Here is a 17,837-nt window from a genome sequence, read left to right as displayed (position 1 = left end):
TCGTTTCTTCAGTTGTCTGTAAAGGGTGTACTGAATGCTTTATGATCAGAAATCTGCTTGATTTTGTTTTGGCCATTTGATTTGGTTACGTAATATGTCAAGGGAAAGATCTGAACTAAACAAAAAACATTCCATTGCAGAACTGTTTTCTAGTTTGGTGCATCTTGTCATATACTGTGGACTGTAGAGCTATTTATGATGTGGCAAAAATATTAAGGTATCACATTGAAACAATAAAAAGTGATGAGTGGAATGATTGCAAAGGTCTCAGCCAGTGGAAATCTTTCAAGGCACCTTTCTATTACATCATTCCATCATTATTTGCCCACTGTGCCATTACACACATGCAGGTCTCACAGTTCGGACTGAACTATTTATATTGGTGCAAGACCAAGGCTGATTTCTAATTGGTTGTTCCTTGTCTGGAGTGCTGGTTGCATCTTTTCTGGAGTGCCACAGGGAACAAAAAAAAGGCTGCGGAATGTGGCCTTTTGTAATCACAAGCATCTGAGATCAATTCAAGCATTTCTCCTGGCATTTTGTTTGTTTTTCAAAAAGATAATAAAGTTTCAAAGTTCACATTGTTGTATGTCAGAATATCACTGGCAAAAATTATGTCCAAAATACAGTTTGGAAAAATATCTTCCCATTGGGTTTGTTCCATTATTAACTCCAATGTGGAGACATTTTTGAAAAATTTATGATATTTAGTCAATGCTATTCTGGTACTATACCTCCTTAGATAGCTCTGATATGCCTTCATGGCTCAAATGGGCCAACTTCATGTCTCAGCCATCATCCTTCCCTCAAGAGGGTAAGTCATATTTGAGATGCACGCAACTCTGCTACTCCCTTAAAATCACAAGAAAGTGATACACCCTTAACGTGGCTTACAAATACGTCGTCAACTACACCCTGATATTATCGGACATGCCAACTTGAACAGAAATCCCCCCATGTGAGGAGGGGCGGGGCAGAAGAGGGGTGGGGCTTCTGGTGAAAAGTACCCAAGAGGCTCTTTTGCCCCCACCCCGCTCTCAAGCCCCCTGCTCAGCCAAAAATAAATAAAAAAAGCTTGCTTTGGCTTGTGCTGATGTCCTAGGGTGTTTTCATACCCCTTAATGGACGTCGGCAGTTCAAAGCCTCGGAAAATGAGCTGAAATCCGCTATTTACGATGGCTTTCTGCTCATTGGGGCACACCAGTAGGTGAAAGGGGGGTAGCACTGACACAGACACCAAAATAGTGTGATAAAGGCCGCTTTATTGGAATCAGGTGCACCTACAACAATGTCCCACCTGGTCTGTGCCGAACAAAACTACTGCTCACTAAATAACAGCTGCCTGACAGCCCCCCACCCCCACCCCTAAAGTTAACCCCAACATTGCAACTGAAAATACAACAAATCCGCTCAGCAACCTACCCCCCAACTGAATGCCACAGTGACCTCCATGACCTCACCACCGCCTACCATACAGTCCCAGCCCTCCAGAAAATCCACCCTATCTCCTTAGGAAAGCGCCCCCCAGTAACCCCACCTATTCCAGTGACACCACAACTTTTAACACCCTAAACCAGTGCACCATCGACCAACAAAACCCCTCAGAACCAGGACCAACCCCGCCACACAAACCCAGAGGGAAAATTACAGGGAGGGAGGGAGGGACCACGAAACTGCCTATGGACCCCTGGCTGCTGTGTCACTGCACCACAAACAGTGTGCATTGACACAAAATGGCCGTATAAGTAGGGGACAAGCCCAAAACAAGCCCAAGGAGCCAAACCAGCCTAACCAGCCCAAGCAGCCCCAGCTACGGAGAGCCCCGAGTGCCAAACTTCCTCCCCCCCTCCCCTAGTGCCCCAAATTTCCCCGGGGGGAGAGCCTCCCGCTGGTCGGCCACCCCCCCAAATCCCCATTGGGGCACACCAGTAGGTGAGGGGGGGAAACACTGACACAGACACCAAAATAGTGTGATAAAGGCCGCTTTATTGGAATCAGGTGCACCTACAACAATGTCCCACCTGGTCTGTGCCGAACAAAACTACTGCTCACTAAATAACAGCTGCCTGACAGCCCCCCACCCCCACCCCTAAAGTTAAACCCAACATTGCAACTGAAAATACAACAAATCCGCTCAGCAACCTACCCCCCAACTGAATGCCACAGTGACCTCCATGACCTCACCCCCGCCTACCATACAGTCCCAGCCCTCCAGCAAATCCACCCTATCTCCTTAGGAAAGCGCCCCCCAGTAACCCCACCTATTCCAGTGACACCACAACTTTAAACACCCTAAACCAGTGCACCATCGACCAACAAAACCCCTCAGAACCAGGACCAACCCCGCCACACAAACCCAGAGGGAAAATTACAGGGAGGGAGGGAGGGACCACGAAACTGCCTATGGACCCCTGGCTGCTGTGTCACTGCACCACAAACAGTGTGCATTGACACAAAATGGCCGTATAAGTAGGGGACAAGCCCAAAACAAGCCCAAGGAGCCAAACCAGCCTAACCAGCCCAAGCAGCCCCAGCTACGGAGAGCCCCGAGTGCCAAACTTCCTCCCCCCCTCCCCTAGTGCCCCAAATTTCCCCAGGGGGAGAGCCTCCCGCTGGTCGGCCACCCCCCCAAATCCCCATTGGGGCACACCAGTAGGTGAGGGGGGGAAACACTGACACAGACACCAAAATAGTGTGATAAAGGCCGCTTTATTGGAATCAGGTGCACCCACAACAATGTCCCACCTGGCCTGTGCCGAACAAAACTACTGCTCACTAAATACCAACTGCCTGACAGGCCCCCACCCCCATCCCTAAAGTTAACCCCAACATTGCAACTGAAAATACAACACATCCGCTCAGCAACCTACCCCCGACTGAATGCCACAGTGACCTCCATGACCTCACCCCCGCCTACCATACAGTCCCAGGCCTCCAACAAATCTACCCTATCTCCTTAGGAAAGCACCACTCGAAAATCGCTTACCACTTTCAACCCCCCCTAGGACTCCTGCCTTCTGGGAGACCTGAGCACCCCCAATGCCCCATCTAAAGCCTCCTTCAACTGGACGATGTACAATTCCATGCCATACCTGGACAGGTGAACCCCATCCTCCCTGAAAAAATAGACCGCACCATAGCGCAACTCCGGGTGCTCCATCCTCCCCACCCCCTCCCTGGCACAAAATTCCCTCATCTCCCGGTTAATCTTCCTCCGTGCCCTGTCTACGGCTCCTTGGCGCTCCGCTCCCCTCCAAACCCGCCTGGTAATAAATTCGGACCAGATAACATGACAGCCCGCCCATTGCTTCTTAATTTCCCTCAGGTCCCTCTTCATTTGCTTGAGCAATGCCAGCCCCTTGCACTGCACCAAATCGTTTTCGCCCCGATGAATCACCACCACATCCGGGCACACCCCCCTTCTCACCACCGTGTTCAACAAGGGCAACAACTCATGCCAACGCCTACCCCCTTTCCCCCTCCAATGACAACGGTACAGCCCTGCATCCAATCCCAAATTGAGTGTCCGATGCCTGTCCCACTCCCCCTGTTCTGCCCTCTTGACGAATGAGTGTCCCACAATATATACATTCAAAACAGCCACCACCGGCCCCCGCCACAGCACCTGTAAAGACACACATATCAAAATCAGGAATCACTGTTACAACACCCCATCCGCCTCCCTCAACTGCACATACGTCCGGTAACAATCCGACTTCCACCGTCCCAGCCTCTGTATCTCCTCCTTACACCAACCCCTCCGTGCCGCCTCTGTTGCCGCCCCGATCCAGAAGGAATGCGTCCCGAAAGCCAGCGGGTCCTCACCCATGTACCGCAGGGGGCTCCGCAGAACCCACAAAGCCTGAGCCGCTGTCACTCTGTCACCCCCACCTGAAGGACTGGGTTCTTTAAGACCCAGCGGTGCCAGGGCACAACACCTGAAACCTTCGTGGGTAACCTGCTCCGGCGTACGAATGACAGAGACACGGGACACTTCCTTCGGCGTCAAAGATTCAAGGTTTATTTACTGCAGGGAACACAGAAGTCACGACAAGTACAACACGTGCAACTTGGGGAGACTGCTTCAAATTGGTTCTGTGGATCGCTCCTTTTATACAGAATTTACCCATAGGACAACATGATACACAAAGGTTTACAACCCGGTTCCCATAATTATCCCCCAGAGGGGTCGCTTTGGTCACTTTGATACACACAAGGTCCGGAACATAAGTGCGGAAACATTTGGCGGTTCCCAACTGTAAAAACCCATCTTCCCAACATTAGTGCATTCCAATCGGCAGTAAAACAGATCGAAATAGGAACAAAGACAGGTGCAGAGGAAGATGGAGACAGTGGGGAGATCGGAAAGGGTGTAAAAGGGGAGGTATCGGGAAACACGAGATACAGGCATCAAAGGGACGTGCCTAATGAGATGCACGGCTGAGACAATAAACCGGCACGGCAAGATGAGCCTCGAGCGGGGCCATCTGCCTTACAGTATCATCCCCCTCATCATAAAGACACTTACAAAGGACATGTGTCTTCCGCAAATATCTTGGGAGTCCCAGGGTCGCGAAGCGGACAGCGTCCGTTCGCTGGCTACTTGAGGGCAAGAGACAAAATGGATGCCGTATCTAAGATGGAACCCGTGGGTACAGATGAAAAACCCACATAACAAACGAACAGTAAGTTAGCACAGCGAAACTGCGCACACTTACTAAACTCGTCATTTGCGGTTCATAGATACCAGACTCGACCATATTCGTGCGAGTCGAAAACACCACTTACAATTGTCACGGAACCTCAGACGCTCCTTTTGCCCTCATGTAGGCAAGCACTAGTCGGAATCATATTCGATATTCATCAGACCATTGAGATGTTGCTGCAGCATAGCTCTGTCCAACCGAGTCCCCTTGGTAACAGGTGGCTGTCTCATACACGTTGTAGCACAGAGGCCACATAAGGCAGGACCACACTGCACACAAAGGCAACACGTGAACAGGAACGCCACAGCGACTCCGATGATCATCAGAATCTTCCAACCCCAAGTCGACATCAGGCCCCAAAACCATCCAAGCAGCGTCCAATCCCCTACGTCCACGTGTATGGATTCAGAGATCTTATGCAACTTCGAGATGGCTTGATAGACAGTCGGAGCGTTATCAGGAATGAAAATACAGCAGCTCGAATGGATCACCTTACATACCCCACCTCGCTCTGCTAAGATCACGTCTAAAACCATACGGTTTTGTAACGTCATAAGTCTATCCGCCTGAAGTTCAGTGGTGATATTACCAAGGGCACTGGCAGTAATATTAGCTGTTGATTCTACCACTCGAGTCAACTGTCTCAGGTTCCTACTATTAACCATAGGTCCCCAAAACGGGAGGAAACCCTTGAAAAAGTCTCCTGCCTCTTGACCGGCAGTATCCTCTTCGCTAATTACGCCTCTCACAACTCTAGTCTTGTGATAATCTGCATCTACAGTGAACGTCGGAGGCAACAAGTTTGCGATAAAACATGAGCCCATGAAGTCAGAGGGCAACCATGCATACGCACGATCATGACAGATAAAGTAGGTACCCTTGGCAGCCAGGAACACAGGGGACGAGACCATCGGCAGAATGTAATTTTCAGTACAAGCGCTCTCTCCAAGTCGGGCTTTCGATCTTCGGCCACGACCTATTAGACAAAAATTACCAATGTGGGGTACGACCCATATCGGAGGCGAGCTTTTAAGCTGTTTTTCACTAGTGAACACACTATATTCACCTCTACTTAGGACCCTATAGGCTTGTACCTCTTCTTCAGGAATAAGCGAGGGATCATAGATATCACTATCTAAATCCTCTATTGCTATAGACAAAGGCTTTTGGTACGAGGTAGGACCAGAGTAGGGGGAACGTGGTTCTCGAATGGGGTGGAAACCCAGTGCGCTTCGAAACATTGTTTGAAATGCTCGAGCAGACTCTTGGGAACTATACGGTAACACCAGATATGGAATTCCCTTATCCGTAGTATGTGGCATCAACCCACACACCCAACAATTAGTAGTGTTAACCACTAACTGATGCTAGTGAAGGAGCTGAATAAAGGAATTGTTGCGGAATTCTGCACGTCTAGCCTGCTCGTGTTCAGGTAAGATATGAAAAGAATGAGGAGATGCAGTGGAGGTGAGTTTAGGGTCAGGGGTAGGAGTAGGTGTAGCAGAAGGTAAGAAGTAAAACATCGTATAATACACCCCACCCGCCAATAATGCAGAAACAGTCAAAAACAATACGAATATTTGGAATATGAAACATTTAGTACGACTGAGTTGCCGCAGCTTGAATCTTTGTGCTTGAGCTCCTTCCAAGTCCGTCAGCTTCGAAAACGCCATTCCCTACGACCGTCCGCAACGTTTCTTGACGCACTTCGTTCTGTGTAGCAGTAGTCAATCCCTAGGAGTTCCCAGGAACCGACGGTCTTAACCTAGTGTCAAGACCTACTAACAAGAAGGAAGTACGCGCGCGGCCCTACGGTCTTTATTCACAATTATATATGCGAAAACAATATTTCTCAGCTGTGGAAGCAAAAATATGAGGAACAAAACTCGATGAATATATACAAAAATAATCACAATGATACAAATGTTCAAACTGATCGTGGAAAACGGGATAATGCAATCGTCACGGGACAGAACAGGATCTTTTATTAGTCTCTGGTGCTAGATCGCAAAAAGTATCGGGTTTTCCCAGGACGTGTCTGTTCATCAAACAAAGGATCCGTTGAAGGGACAACGTCCTGTCGATCAGCTGAATGTTCTGGTCTTGAGTCTTTTGCTGACAAATGTTCAACAATGTCTTTCTGCTGCACTGAGGATTCTCCGACAGGTTGTGCGTCACTGAAAGGTACAAACGTCGGCAATCCTTCGGTTTCAGTTGATGCAATGCCTTTCCTCACCCACGAGTCTGCTGGCAACGGAATAGGGACCTTCTTGGTATGGGTGGCATGCACCCAATTCTTCCGCCCCTCAAGACGAACTGCAGTTCTCGTGGCAAGGAGGACCTGGTAGGGTCCAGTGAACCTGGGATCCAAGTTGTTCTTGCGCGAAAAGTTTCGCGTCACCACCCAATCTCCGGGCTGGAGCTGGTGGCCTGGACCCTCCGTCTGCGTCGGCAATGCTTCGTGAACCTGTTGGTGAATTAACCTCAGTTTAGCAGTCAAGTCATGAAGATAATCGATCAACATTGGATACTCAAGATCACAGAAAATACCCGGTCTAGGGACCCCCCAAACATTGGCAGGACGACCGAACACTATTTCATAGGGACTGAGCCCTACTCGGGAGTGTACAGTTGCCCTTGTTGACAGTAATGCTAAGGGTAAAGCGTCAGGCCATGAGAGACCAGTCGTAGCCTGAATCTTTGCTAGTTTTAGTTTAAGGGTGCCATTATACCCTTCAACCAAACCAGCTGACTGGGGATGATTGGCGCTGTGGAACTTCTGATTAATTCCAAGGCCTTTACACACACTCTTCATCACACTCCCCACGAACTCACTTCCGTTATCTGACCACACAATTCTAGGCATTCCGTACCGAGGAAAGTATTCCTTCAGTAGGATTTTCGCAGTAGACAAAGCAGTGTTGTCTTTAAGCGGGTAGGCCTCGATCCATCGGGAGAATGCGCAAACCACAACTAAAACGTACTTCAGGTTATTGCATCGCTCCATATGGATGAAGTCCAATTGAATCACCTCAAAGGGGCATGAAGGGGGAGCAAAACTACCAGGAGGAGTTGGGGTTCCCTTACCAGGATTGTACAACATGCACACCATACAATTCTTAACCAAGCGTTCAGCACATTTCGTGATACCATCATTCTTCCATACAGGAGACAACAACTTGCAAATGCCTTTCGCGCTAATATGTGCTAACCCATGCGCCATAGTCACAACAGCCAGCACATACGCATCAGGCAACATCCATCTTTTCTGTTCCGATAAATCAATCCAACAACCATTCGCATCCAACTTTCCCGTACTTTCTTTCCACTTCGTCTTTTCAGTCTCGGTGGCCTCATTCTGAATTGCTTTCACACTCTCGATAGTGTCCTCACACATACTCGATTCTGCAGGCCACCTAACCGAACTCGTCACATACATTCGAGTGCTAAGGTTCCGGGCAGTCTCCTTAGCAGTTTCATCCGCAAACGCATTACCACGACCAACATCATCCGTCACCTTACGATGCGCACTACATTTAACAATCGCCACTTGCTTAGGCAACGTAAGTGCATCCAAAAGATCATTCACAAGCTGGCCATGCTGAATCTTCGTACCATGCGATGTTAGAAAACCTCTCTCTCTCCACAACCGTCCAAAACTATGTGCGACGCCAAAGGCATATTGGCTGTCGGTAAACACATTCACACGTTTCCCTTTCGCTAACACACACGCTCTAGTGAGAGCGATCAGCTCTGCAGCTTGGGCAGAATTCTGATTTAATCTTGCAGCCTCAACAACAGTATTCAACGTTACAACAGCATATGCAGTAGTCACATCGCCATTCGGCAACTTGAAACATGAACCATCCACATACAGTGTTCCATCTGGGTCTTCCAATGGGGTGTTTTTAAGGTCCACTCGACCTTTTGTTTCCTCCTCTGTCCTCAAATAACAATCGTGTTCTGTTATTTCATCTGACTCTGAGCTAAGTGGTAGCAAAGTTGCCGGGTTCAGAACATTACAACGTTTTATTTGAATGTGGCTTGCCAACAGCGTCAACTGGTACCCAGACAACCTCGCACTCGTCAAGTGCTGAGTTTTCGTACGATTCAAAAGAGTATCAACTGCATGCGGAACCATCACCGTAAGCATATTATCCATGACCAATCCTGATGATTGTCGGATAGAGACCGCGGCTGCCGCCGTTGCTCTCAAACAACTCGGCAATGCTCTAGCTACCGGGTCCAAGGTCGAGGAAAAATATGCACATGGACGTTGCTTTCCACCAAAAGGTTGCGTTAAGACACTCAAAGCACAACCTTCTCTCTCGTGAACATATAACGTGAACGGCTTGCTATAGTCAGGAGTACCTAACACAGGAGCCGAACACAATGAATCACGCAGTTCAGAAAAACTCTTCTGACATTCTTCCGTCCATGGTAAAGGAGTTGAAACATCCTTACACGTAAGAGCCACTAATGGTTTCGCTAGCAATGAAAAATTAGGAATCCATTGCCTGCAGTACGACGTAATACCTAAAAAGGCACGCACATCTCTTTGGGTTGTTGGCACAGCCATTCGCGCAATCGCTGCAATTCTCTCTGGGGTCAACCGCCTTCCCTCCTTTGACAATAAGTGACCTAGATAGGTTACTTCTTGACAACAATATTGGAGTTTAGAAGGTGACACCTTGTGATTTAGCTCACAGAGATGTTGCAGCAGTGACACCGTAGCAATTTTGCAAATGTCCTGAGTATCTGCAGCTACCAATAGGTCATCAACGTATTGGATTAAGGCCGCACCAGCCGGCAACCGAAACGCATCCAGTTGACCCTTCAAGGCTTGACTGTAAATCGATGGACTTTCACAGTAGCCCTGAGGAGCGCGTTTAAACCGGAAGCTGCGTCCACCAAGAGAGAAACCGAAAAGGTCTCTGCTCTCTTCCGCAATGGGAATGCTGAAGAACGCATTCTTCAAGTCAATCACCGAAAACCACGATGCAGAAGCTGGAATCAGAGTCAGTAGCGCCGTGATGTCAGGCACAACGGGGAACTGAGGAATCACAATTTTATTCACCTCCCGTAAATCGATAACAAAACGATAAACAGGGGGTTTCGAAGGATCAGTACGTTTTAGAATGGGCAGTACAGGGCTGTTGCACACGTTTCCCCGTGTTTCTTCAATAACGTCTTTCTCGATCAAATCATAGATGATCGCTAACAGTGCTCGTTCACCATCAAGGGAGATACGATATTGGGGAATACGTGGCAATCGCACATTAGATTTCAACTGAACAACATAAGGTGAGATGTCAAGCAGGCCCACATCATTGGGACCTGTTGCCCACAAAGACGCAGGAAGAGAACTCAATTCCGGTGGAAGCTTATCGAGAGACAAGTACATAGGGGAGACAACCCTCTCTCCCAACGTAAGCTTTACACCCGCAGGAGAACAATACAAAGTTGCATACAAACGTTTAAGCAAATCCAGGACCAAAAGATTTTCACCACAGCCAGTAGTCAAAATCAACGGAGCTTCTAGCTCACGAGGCCCAATTGTAAGAGGCAAAGGGCGCGAAACTGGATTGCTAACGGGGGCGCCAGAGAATCCAACGGAAACATTTGTTAAGCCAGACAAAGGTGCGCCAGGGAGTTTCGAATGCTTAATGGAACTTTTCGCTGCACCAGTGTCCAACAGAAAAGGCTCAACGACGCCCGATGTAGCAACTGCGACGTAAGGCCCTCTCTGATCAACCGGAACTGATACCACTCCCTCTCCTTGTCTTTGGCTGTCCTAGTAATTACTGTCGTCAGTTCCCTGATCGACGTAATAATCGTCTACATTGTACTGCACAGATCGTCCTTGCGACGATCCACGTTGATCAAAACAATTATCGGAATTTGATGAGTTATCTGAGCGATCATTCTGAGCACCACGACCTCTACCACGTGGTGTCTGCTGTGAACCACCACGACCTCCTCTAGATGAATTACCACTATTACGTTCGTTTAGAACAGGACAATTGAATTTGATATGACCCTCCTGTCTACAATAAGCACATTGATTGTACCCTAACGAGGATCTTTGGGAAGAGGAGTCATTACGAGATTGTGATCTGTTCGATTGCAGCTGCGATCGATTTTGTTGCGAAGTATTCTGATTCGAACGTGGAGGATACGCTTGCTGCAACAACACTTTAGTTTTAAGCTCTTTTGTCTTTTTATCAGCACGGTCATTTTCTTCTTTCTCTCTGTTCTCATAATATTGTGCCGTGGCCAATATCTGAGCTGAAGTAGAAACGGCCCACGCACTTTCTGAATTCTTTAATTTATTGCTCAAATCGGGCAATAAGTTCGAAACAAATTTATCCACAAACAACCTTTGACCACCCTCAGTGCTCATATCCTGACCACTATGATCGATGAATGCCTCCTCAAACCTCGTAAAGAAGTCGGAGACACTCTCGTCCTTTTTCTGCTTACAAGCTGACAATTTGTCCCAATTCACTCTCATGGCTGGCATAAGAGTTTTCATTAACGTTATTATTCTTTGAGGAAGATCAGCAATCAACTGCTCGGGTTTAGCACCACCAATTTGTCGAGCATCCGCCGCTACAATGGCCGCCCAAGCACCACCTAATTCGTTTGCGTGATTTTCCTGACGAATCTTAGCCCATACCGGTTGCGGTACAACATTGCCGAACAGCATATCAATATCGGCAAGATTCATTATCGTAGCATCTACAAGCTGCGATAATTCCTTATAATACCCTGCAGGATTTTTGCGAGGGTCAGGCAAAGATTGCTTCACCTGTAACACTTCTGATCGTTTCCATGGGAGATGTATCCATACTCTCTGAAAATGTGCCAATACCGGAGGTTGAGCATTAGGATTAGCAGGCATCCATACTGGTGGAACTTCCCGCATGGGAAACTGACCAGACTCATCTGGCAGTCTTTCGACATCCTCAACAAACAAGGCTTGAGGTATAGGAGTGGGACGAAAAGATAGCAACCGTTCAACAGCTCGGCGAACGTTGGTATCCACTATCAGTCCAGTCGAGAACTGAAGCTGTAGATCAGACAAAGCGGTCAGCACCTCGTCAGGTGCGTCGGCCGATATCTGATCACGAAGAACCTTACACATTTCCTCGAACACAAATCTCTGGGTTGGTATATTGAATTGACAGAACGTGTCGAGTACAACACGAGGAGGATTTCTAAGGGGATGCATCATCCAACCCATCGCCATGTTATATAGCGAAGCGCGTTCTCTGTTACCAGGAAGTTGACTACGTCTCTGAGGACCATCTGAACCAGCGGACCCAAGAACAGGTCCGAGAGAATGAAAGAAGCTAGCCGCAAGAGGAGAATTACGACTACGAGTAGAGGGAGAAGTATAGGACACAGGACTAACAAGTGAAGGAGTAGAAACAGAAGCAACAGCAGGAGTTAACAGAGCAGGAGCAGTAACGTGGGCAGGAGTATGTGGAAGCGGAGGAGCAGTAGGGATAGCAACAGACGAAGGAGCAGGAACAGTCGGAAGAGCGGGTGCAGGTTGAGGAACAGGCAAAGGAAGAATAGGTGCAGGAACAGGTACAGGGGGAATCACAGGAGCGGTGGTACCCTGCACATACGGAGGTGGCGACTTCATAAGATAGGACATTAAAGGATCCTCAACTGACTCTTCCTTCTTTTCCGACTCCGTAGGTAAAGTAGGATAGCATTTATCTATGGTCATACGCTGTAATCTATCAAACACTTCCTTTTCCTTGACCTCCTTATCATGCTGAAATTGCTCTGCTTTCTTTACAATAGTAGCAACATTATCTCTCTGATTTCGTTTAGTCTGTCTGATTTCTTTCTGTCGGGCTTCTTTGCGCCACAACCGAAAGGCATCAAACATGGCCGGCCTTGACTTTTTCTCGAACAATTTAGCCTCTAGGTTATCTAAGATCGTTGTCTCAAAGCTACCATGAGGTGGCCAACTGAGGACACCGTCCTTCTTTGTATAGCGAATCCAATAATCATTAAAGGTAATTGGCCTAGCCCATGTTTACTGTACAGTTCATAAGTCGGAGTTCCAACCGGAGGTATCGGACACGAGTCCTCCAGTCGGGAATCCACACCACAAGGTCTGAAGCAACTAAACAAAGCACTACGACCAGGCATCTTGCACACTAGCCGAGTTTCACAAACTTCAAGGGTTACGGGATTTACCAAGTCCCAGCAAAGAGGCAAAAACCCTCGGTTTTTGGCGGCTGCAGTCGTCAAATAACACAACAAAGTACGCTAGCAAAGTGTCACCGACAAAAACACTCACACAGCGTCAACAACAAAAACACTCGCTAAAGTGTCAACAACCAAGGACTCTGGGAGCGACCCACAAATACTTAACTCAAAGATCGATGGCGTCACCAGGAAGGCCCGTCAATCGTCTCGCTATACCAAGGTCTACGCCTGGCGCCAAAACAGGTCTACAGTCAGGGCAGCAGTCCGTCGCAGCCGTCAGGAGGCGGGAATCTTCGCGGGAAAAGTCTTCGGGCCACTTGTTTCGACAACAGGATCGATGAAGCGGAGTGCACCTTCCCTCGGAGATTTCACACGAAGTTCCTCACGATCGTCGGGCTTGGACCGGTACCACTGATGCAGCCCCACGTTGGGCGCCAACTGAAGGACTGGGTTCTTTAAGACCCAGCGGTGCCAGGGCACAACACCTGAAACCTTCGTGGGTAACCTGCTCCGGCGTACGAATGACAGAGACACAGGACACTTCCTTCGGCGTCAAAGATTCAAGGTTTATTTACTGCAGGGAACACAGAAGTCACGACAAGTACAACACGTGCAACTTGGGGAGACTGCTTCAAATTGGTTCTGTGGATCGCTCCTTTTATACAGAATTTACCCATAGGACAACATGATACACAAAGGTTTACAACCCGGTTCCCATAATTATCCCCCAGAGGGGTCGCTTTGGTCACTTTGATACACACAAGGTCCGGAACATAAGTGCGGAAACATTTGGCGGTTCCCAACTGTAAAAACCCATCTTCCCAACATTAGTGCATTCCAATCGGCAGTAAAACAGATCGAAATAGGAACAAAGACAGGTGCAGAGGAAGATGGAGACAGTGGGGAGATCGGAAAGGGTGTAAAAGGGGAGGTATCGGGAAACACGAGATACAGGCATCAAAGGGACGTGCCTAATGAGATGCACGGCTGAGACAATAAACCGGCACAGCAAGATGAGCCTCGAGCGGGGCCATCTGCCTTACAGTATCATCCCCCTCATCATAAAGACACTTACAAAGGACATGTGTCTTCCGCAAATATCTTGGGAGTCCCAGGGTCGCGAAGCGGACAGCGTCCGTTCGCTGGCTACTTGAGGGCAAGGGACAAAATGGATGCCGTATCTAAGATGGAACCCGTGGGTACAGATGAAAAACCCACATAACAAACGAACAGTAAGTTAGCACAGCGAAACTGCGCACACTTACTAAACTCGTCATTTGCGGTTCATAGATACCAGACTCGACCATGTTCGTGCGAGTCGAAAACACCACTTACAATTGTCACGGAACCTCACACCTCGACCAAAAACCTCCCCCTCCTTCTCGCCGCGGCCTGCCATCAACCTCATCCCTCAGGCCACCGGGCACACCCCCCTCCCTGCCGCCTGGGCCCAGTACCACCCAAGTCCCGACCCCCGCTGGTCCGTCTTCGAGTGACGCAAACGCACCGCCACCTCTTGTGCTTGCAACTCCACATCCTCCCACAACACCCCCTGCCTCCCCTTTGCGCCCAACAACTCCGACACCCGAAACACTCCAAAGAACAGCCAGGACATCAGGGTAGAAAAGCGCACCGCCTCGCCCTCATCCCTGCACACTGCCGGGAGCGCGCCAATGACTCCTTCCAGCAATTCCACTGTGATGGGACGTCGCAGCTGCACCTTCGCATCCCTCTCTCTTGCCCACCTCTCCAGCAGCCGGGTCCCCAATTCCCCTGCCGGCGGAGGGTAACCCCACCACAACTTTCCCATGAACGCCACCGCCGACAACTTGCCCGCAATCGACACCCGCGACAGCCCTCTATCCATGAGCGCCAGCATGAACCTTACCACCTGTTCCTCGCGCCGCCACCGGGTCCCCTCGCTTCACCGCACCTGACTGCAGGAATTCCTCCCACGCTTGCTTGTATGCCTTCCACGTTGACACCGCTACCGACGCCTTCACCAACTGAAAGACCCGGCCTCGCCCACTGAGCACAGGACCTCCGGCACCGGCGTCCTGACGTCCTCCGCCGCCGTGGCAAGCCCATGGAACCTCTCCCACTGTGAACGAGACAAAGCATCCGCAATGTCACTGTCCACTCCTGGAACGTGGCGCGCCTGAAACAGGATGTCATTCTCTAAGCAATGCAAAACAAACACAATCATCAACTTCTGCACCTGCGGGTCCCGTGCCGACTGCCTGTTCACCACCTGCACGACGGCCATGTTGTCCACTCGAAACAGCACGAGCATGTGCGCCAGCGCCCCCGACCACACCGTGACCGCCACCACCAACGGGAACAACTCGAAAAACGCTATGCTCCTCCTGCCTGCCTGCCAGTGCTCCGGCCACTGCTCCGCAAACCATTTCCCCTCCCAATACAGACCGAAAACGCCGACACCCGCCCCATCCGAGTACATGGTGACGTCCCACTCCCAGTCCTCCGCCGGCCCCATGGGTACTCCATTGAACCGTTCCAAGAACGCCCGCCACATGCACAGATCCTCCTTCATTCCCGCCGAGAGGCGCACATGGTGATGAGGCAAGGTCAAACCGGACAACGCCAAACCCAAACACCGGCAAAACGTTCGACCCGCCCGCACCACGCGGCAAGCAAAATTCAAATGCCCGACAGCACCTGCACCTCTCTCACCATCACCTTCCTCTATGCCAACATCCCATCCACCAGAACCAGTATCGCTGACCTCTTGTCTTCCAGTAGGCGCGCTTCCATGGTGACCGAGTCGAGCTCGATACCGACAAAGGACAACACCGTACTGGGACCGCATGTCTTCTCTGGCGCCAGGGGAACCCCAAATTCCCGCATCAACCCGGCCAAACCATCCAGCTGCCGCTGACAGTCCGGCACTCCGGGCCGCCCCACCAGGAAAAAATCATCCAGATAGTGCGTCACTGACTCCGAGCCTGTGCACCTGGAAAAAACCCACTGCAGGAATGAACTGAAACGCTCAAATAGTGCGCACGAAATGGAGCACCCCATCGGCAGCGCCTTGTCCACCAATATGAGTCCCTGGAACTGGATCCCCAACAACTGGTGATCCGCCGGGTGCACCGGAAGGAGTCCGAACGCTGACTTGACATCGCATTCTGCCATCAGCGAGCCCCTTCCCGCCGCCGAGATGAGCCTCAGCGCCACGTCCACCGACGAGTAAGTCACCGACGCCAATTCTGCCGAAATGTAGCCATTGACCGACTCCTCTTCCGGCCAAGACAAGTGCTGTATCAGTCGGAACTGCCCCTCCTCCTTCTTGGGCACCACCCCGATGGGGGAGATGATCAAGCCCGGCAACGGCGGTTCCGTGAAAGGGCCCGCCATCCGACCTTCTCTGACCTCTTTGAACAGTTTCTCTCTCACAATGCCCTTGTGCGCATTCACTGACTTCAGATTGTCCACCCAGCGAGCAATTCGAGGGCCCTCATAGCCCAGCCAAAACGCCTCCCGGAACCCACAACGTAGCACCGCAGCATCCTCCGCCCGCGGATACGCCGCCAGCCAGGGCTCCAAACGCTCGATCCTAACCAGCTTCCGAGCCTTTGCCCAAAGCTCCGGCTCCCCCCCTCTGCCTCCCCCCTCCCACCACCCTGTGTCCCACTGGCTGGAGCACCTCCCTGAGCGGGCTGCTGCCCCGGCTGGCCCCCGAGCCCCCAACAACGCAGCACTGGGTGCCATCGTCCGCATGTCGAGCACTCATGCCGGAAACAGCATGCCGCCCGCCCGCAGGCTCCTCTATTGAAGTCCCAGCAGGCCCCGACCGTGGCCTGGCCGCTAGAGTCTCCCTGCCCCACCCCCCCCCACGGGTGGGGTGGGCTGCAAAGGGGGGCGGCACCAGCGGCAAACCGCTTGCCGTGTAAAGGGTGTGGCCAAACTTGGCCCTGCCCATCGTCTGCTGGTACAGATCCGAATCCAGCTGCCCCCATTGCGCTTCCGGGTCCGCCGCCATGTGCGCCCGGAATTCCTCATTGTAGTGTGACCACGCGAACCCGCCGTAAGTCACCTGTGCCCTCCGCACCACATCCATGTATTTGAAAAGCGCGACGGACCGGTCCGGAAACTTCTTGCAATACACGCTCGTGTATGTGAGGAAAGCCGTTGACCAGTTGTCTAGCGTCAGGGGCACCTTTGGTCGCCTAGCTTACTCCTGTTCTTCCTCCTTCGACCCCTCCTTGGATGTCAACTCCCTGTGGAGAAGCTTCAAAATGTCAATATACTCCCCTTTCCAGATCTTTTCCTTCGTCGCCGCCGAAAGGTGCACCCCCAGCGGCTTGGTCAGCCCCATGTACGGTAACTTACGCACCGGCACCACACAACTCTCCTTCTCCCCGCCCGCCGGCTCCTTCTCTCCAACCGCCGCCGACCCGCCGCCCACGCTTGACCCGTCTCCACCCGTCGACGCGCCGTCCGTGCCCACTCCCTCGTCCTGCATGTACCGTCCTCGCACCAGCCGCCATCCATCTTCCCCTTCGCCCCCAGTCCCCACCGAAACATGCACACAGCGCCGCTTGCCACTTCCCGCTCCGTCTCCCGTCTTACCTGGAGTCAAGGTCGGCGTCCTTGCCGGATCCCGCCGCCTAACCAGTGGAGCTGAGGGGGCCGTCACTCTGGGCACTTCTTGCCTTCCCTGCACCTGTAATACACTGCTAACAACATTACAAGACCCCCGTCCTCCCGAATCTCTCCTTCCTCCTCCGACTCTCCATCTCATGACACACCCGCATCAAATCCACCAGGTCCACACTCCCACTCCCATCCGCCACACTCACAGTCCAATCAGAAGTATGCGCATCCATCCTCACTTCCATACCCCCGGCGGCTGTAACGACCCTTCGGGGAGGGGCC

The sequence above is a fragment of the Lissotriton vulgaris genome, chromosome 7 (genome assembly GCF_964263255.1).
Source record: "Lissotriton vulgaris chromosome 7, aLisVul1.2, whole genome shotgun sequence".
NCBI classification, from domain to species: domain Eukaryota; kingdom Metazoa; phylum Chordata; class Amphibia; order Caudata; family Salamandridae; genus Lissotriton; species Lissotriton vulgaris.
The sequence above is the reverse complement of the archived record's forward strand: the minus strand, read 5'-3'. Positions refer to the sequence as shown.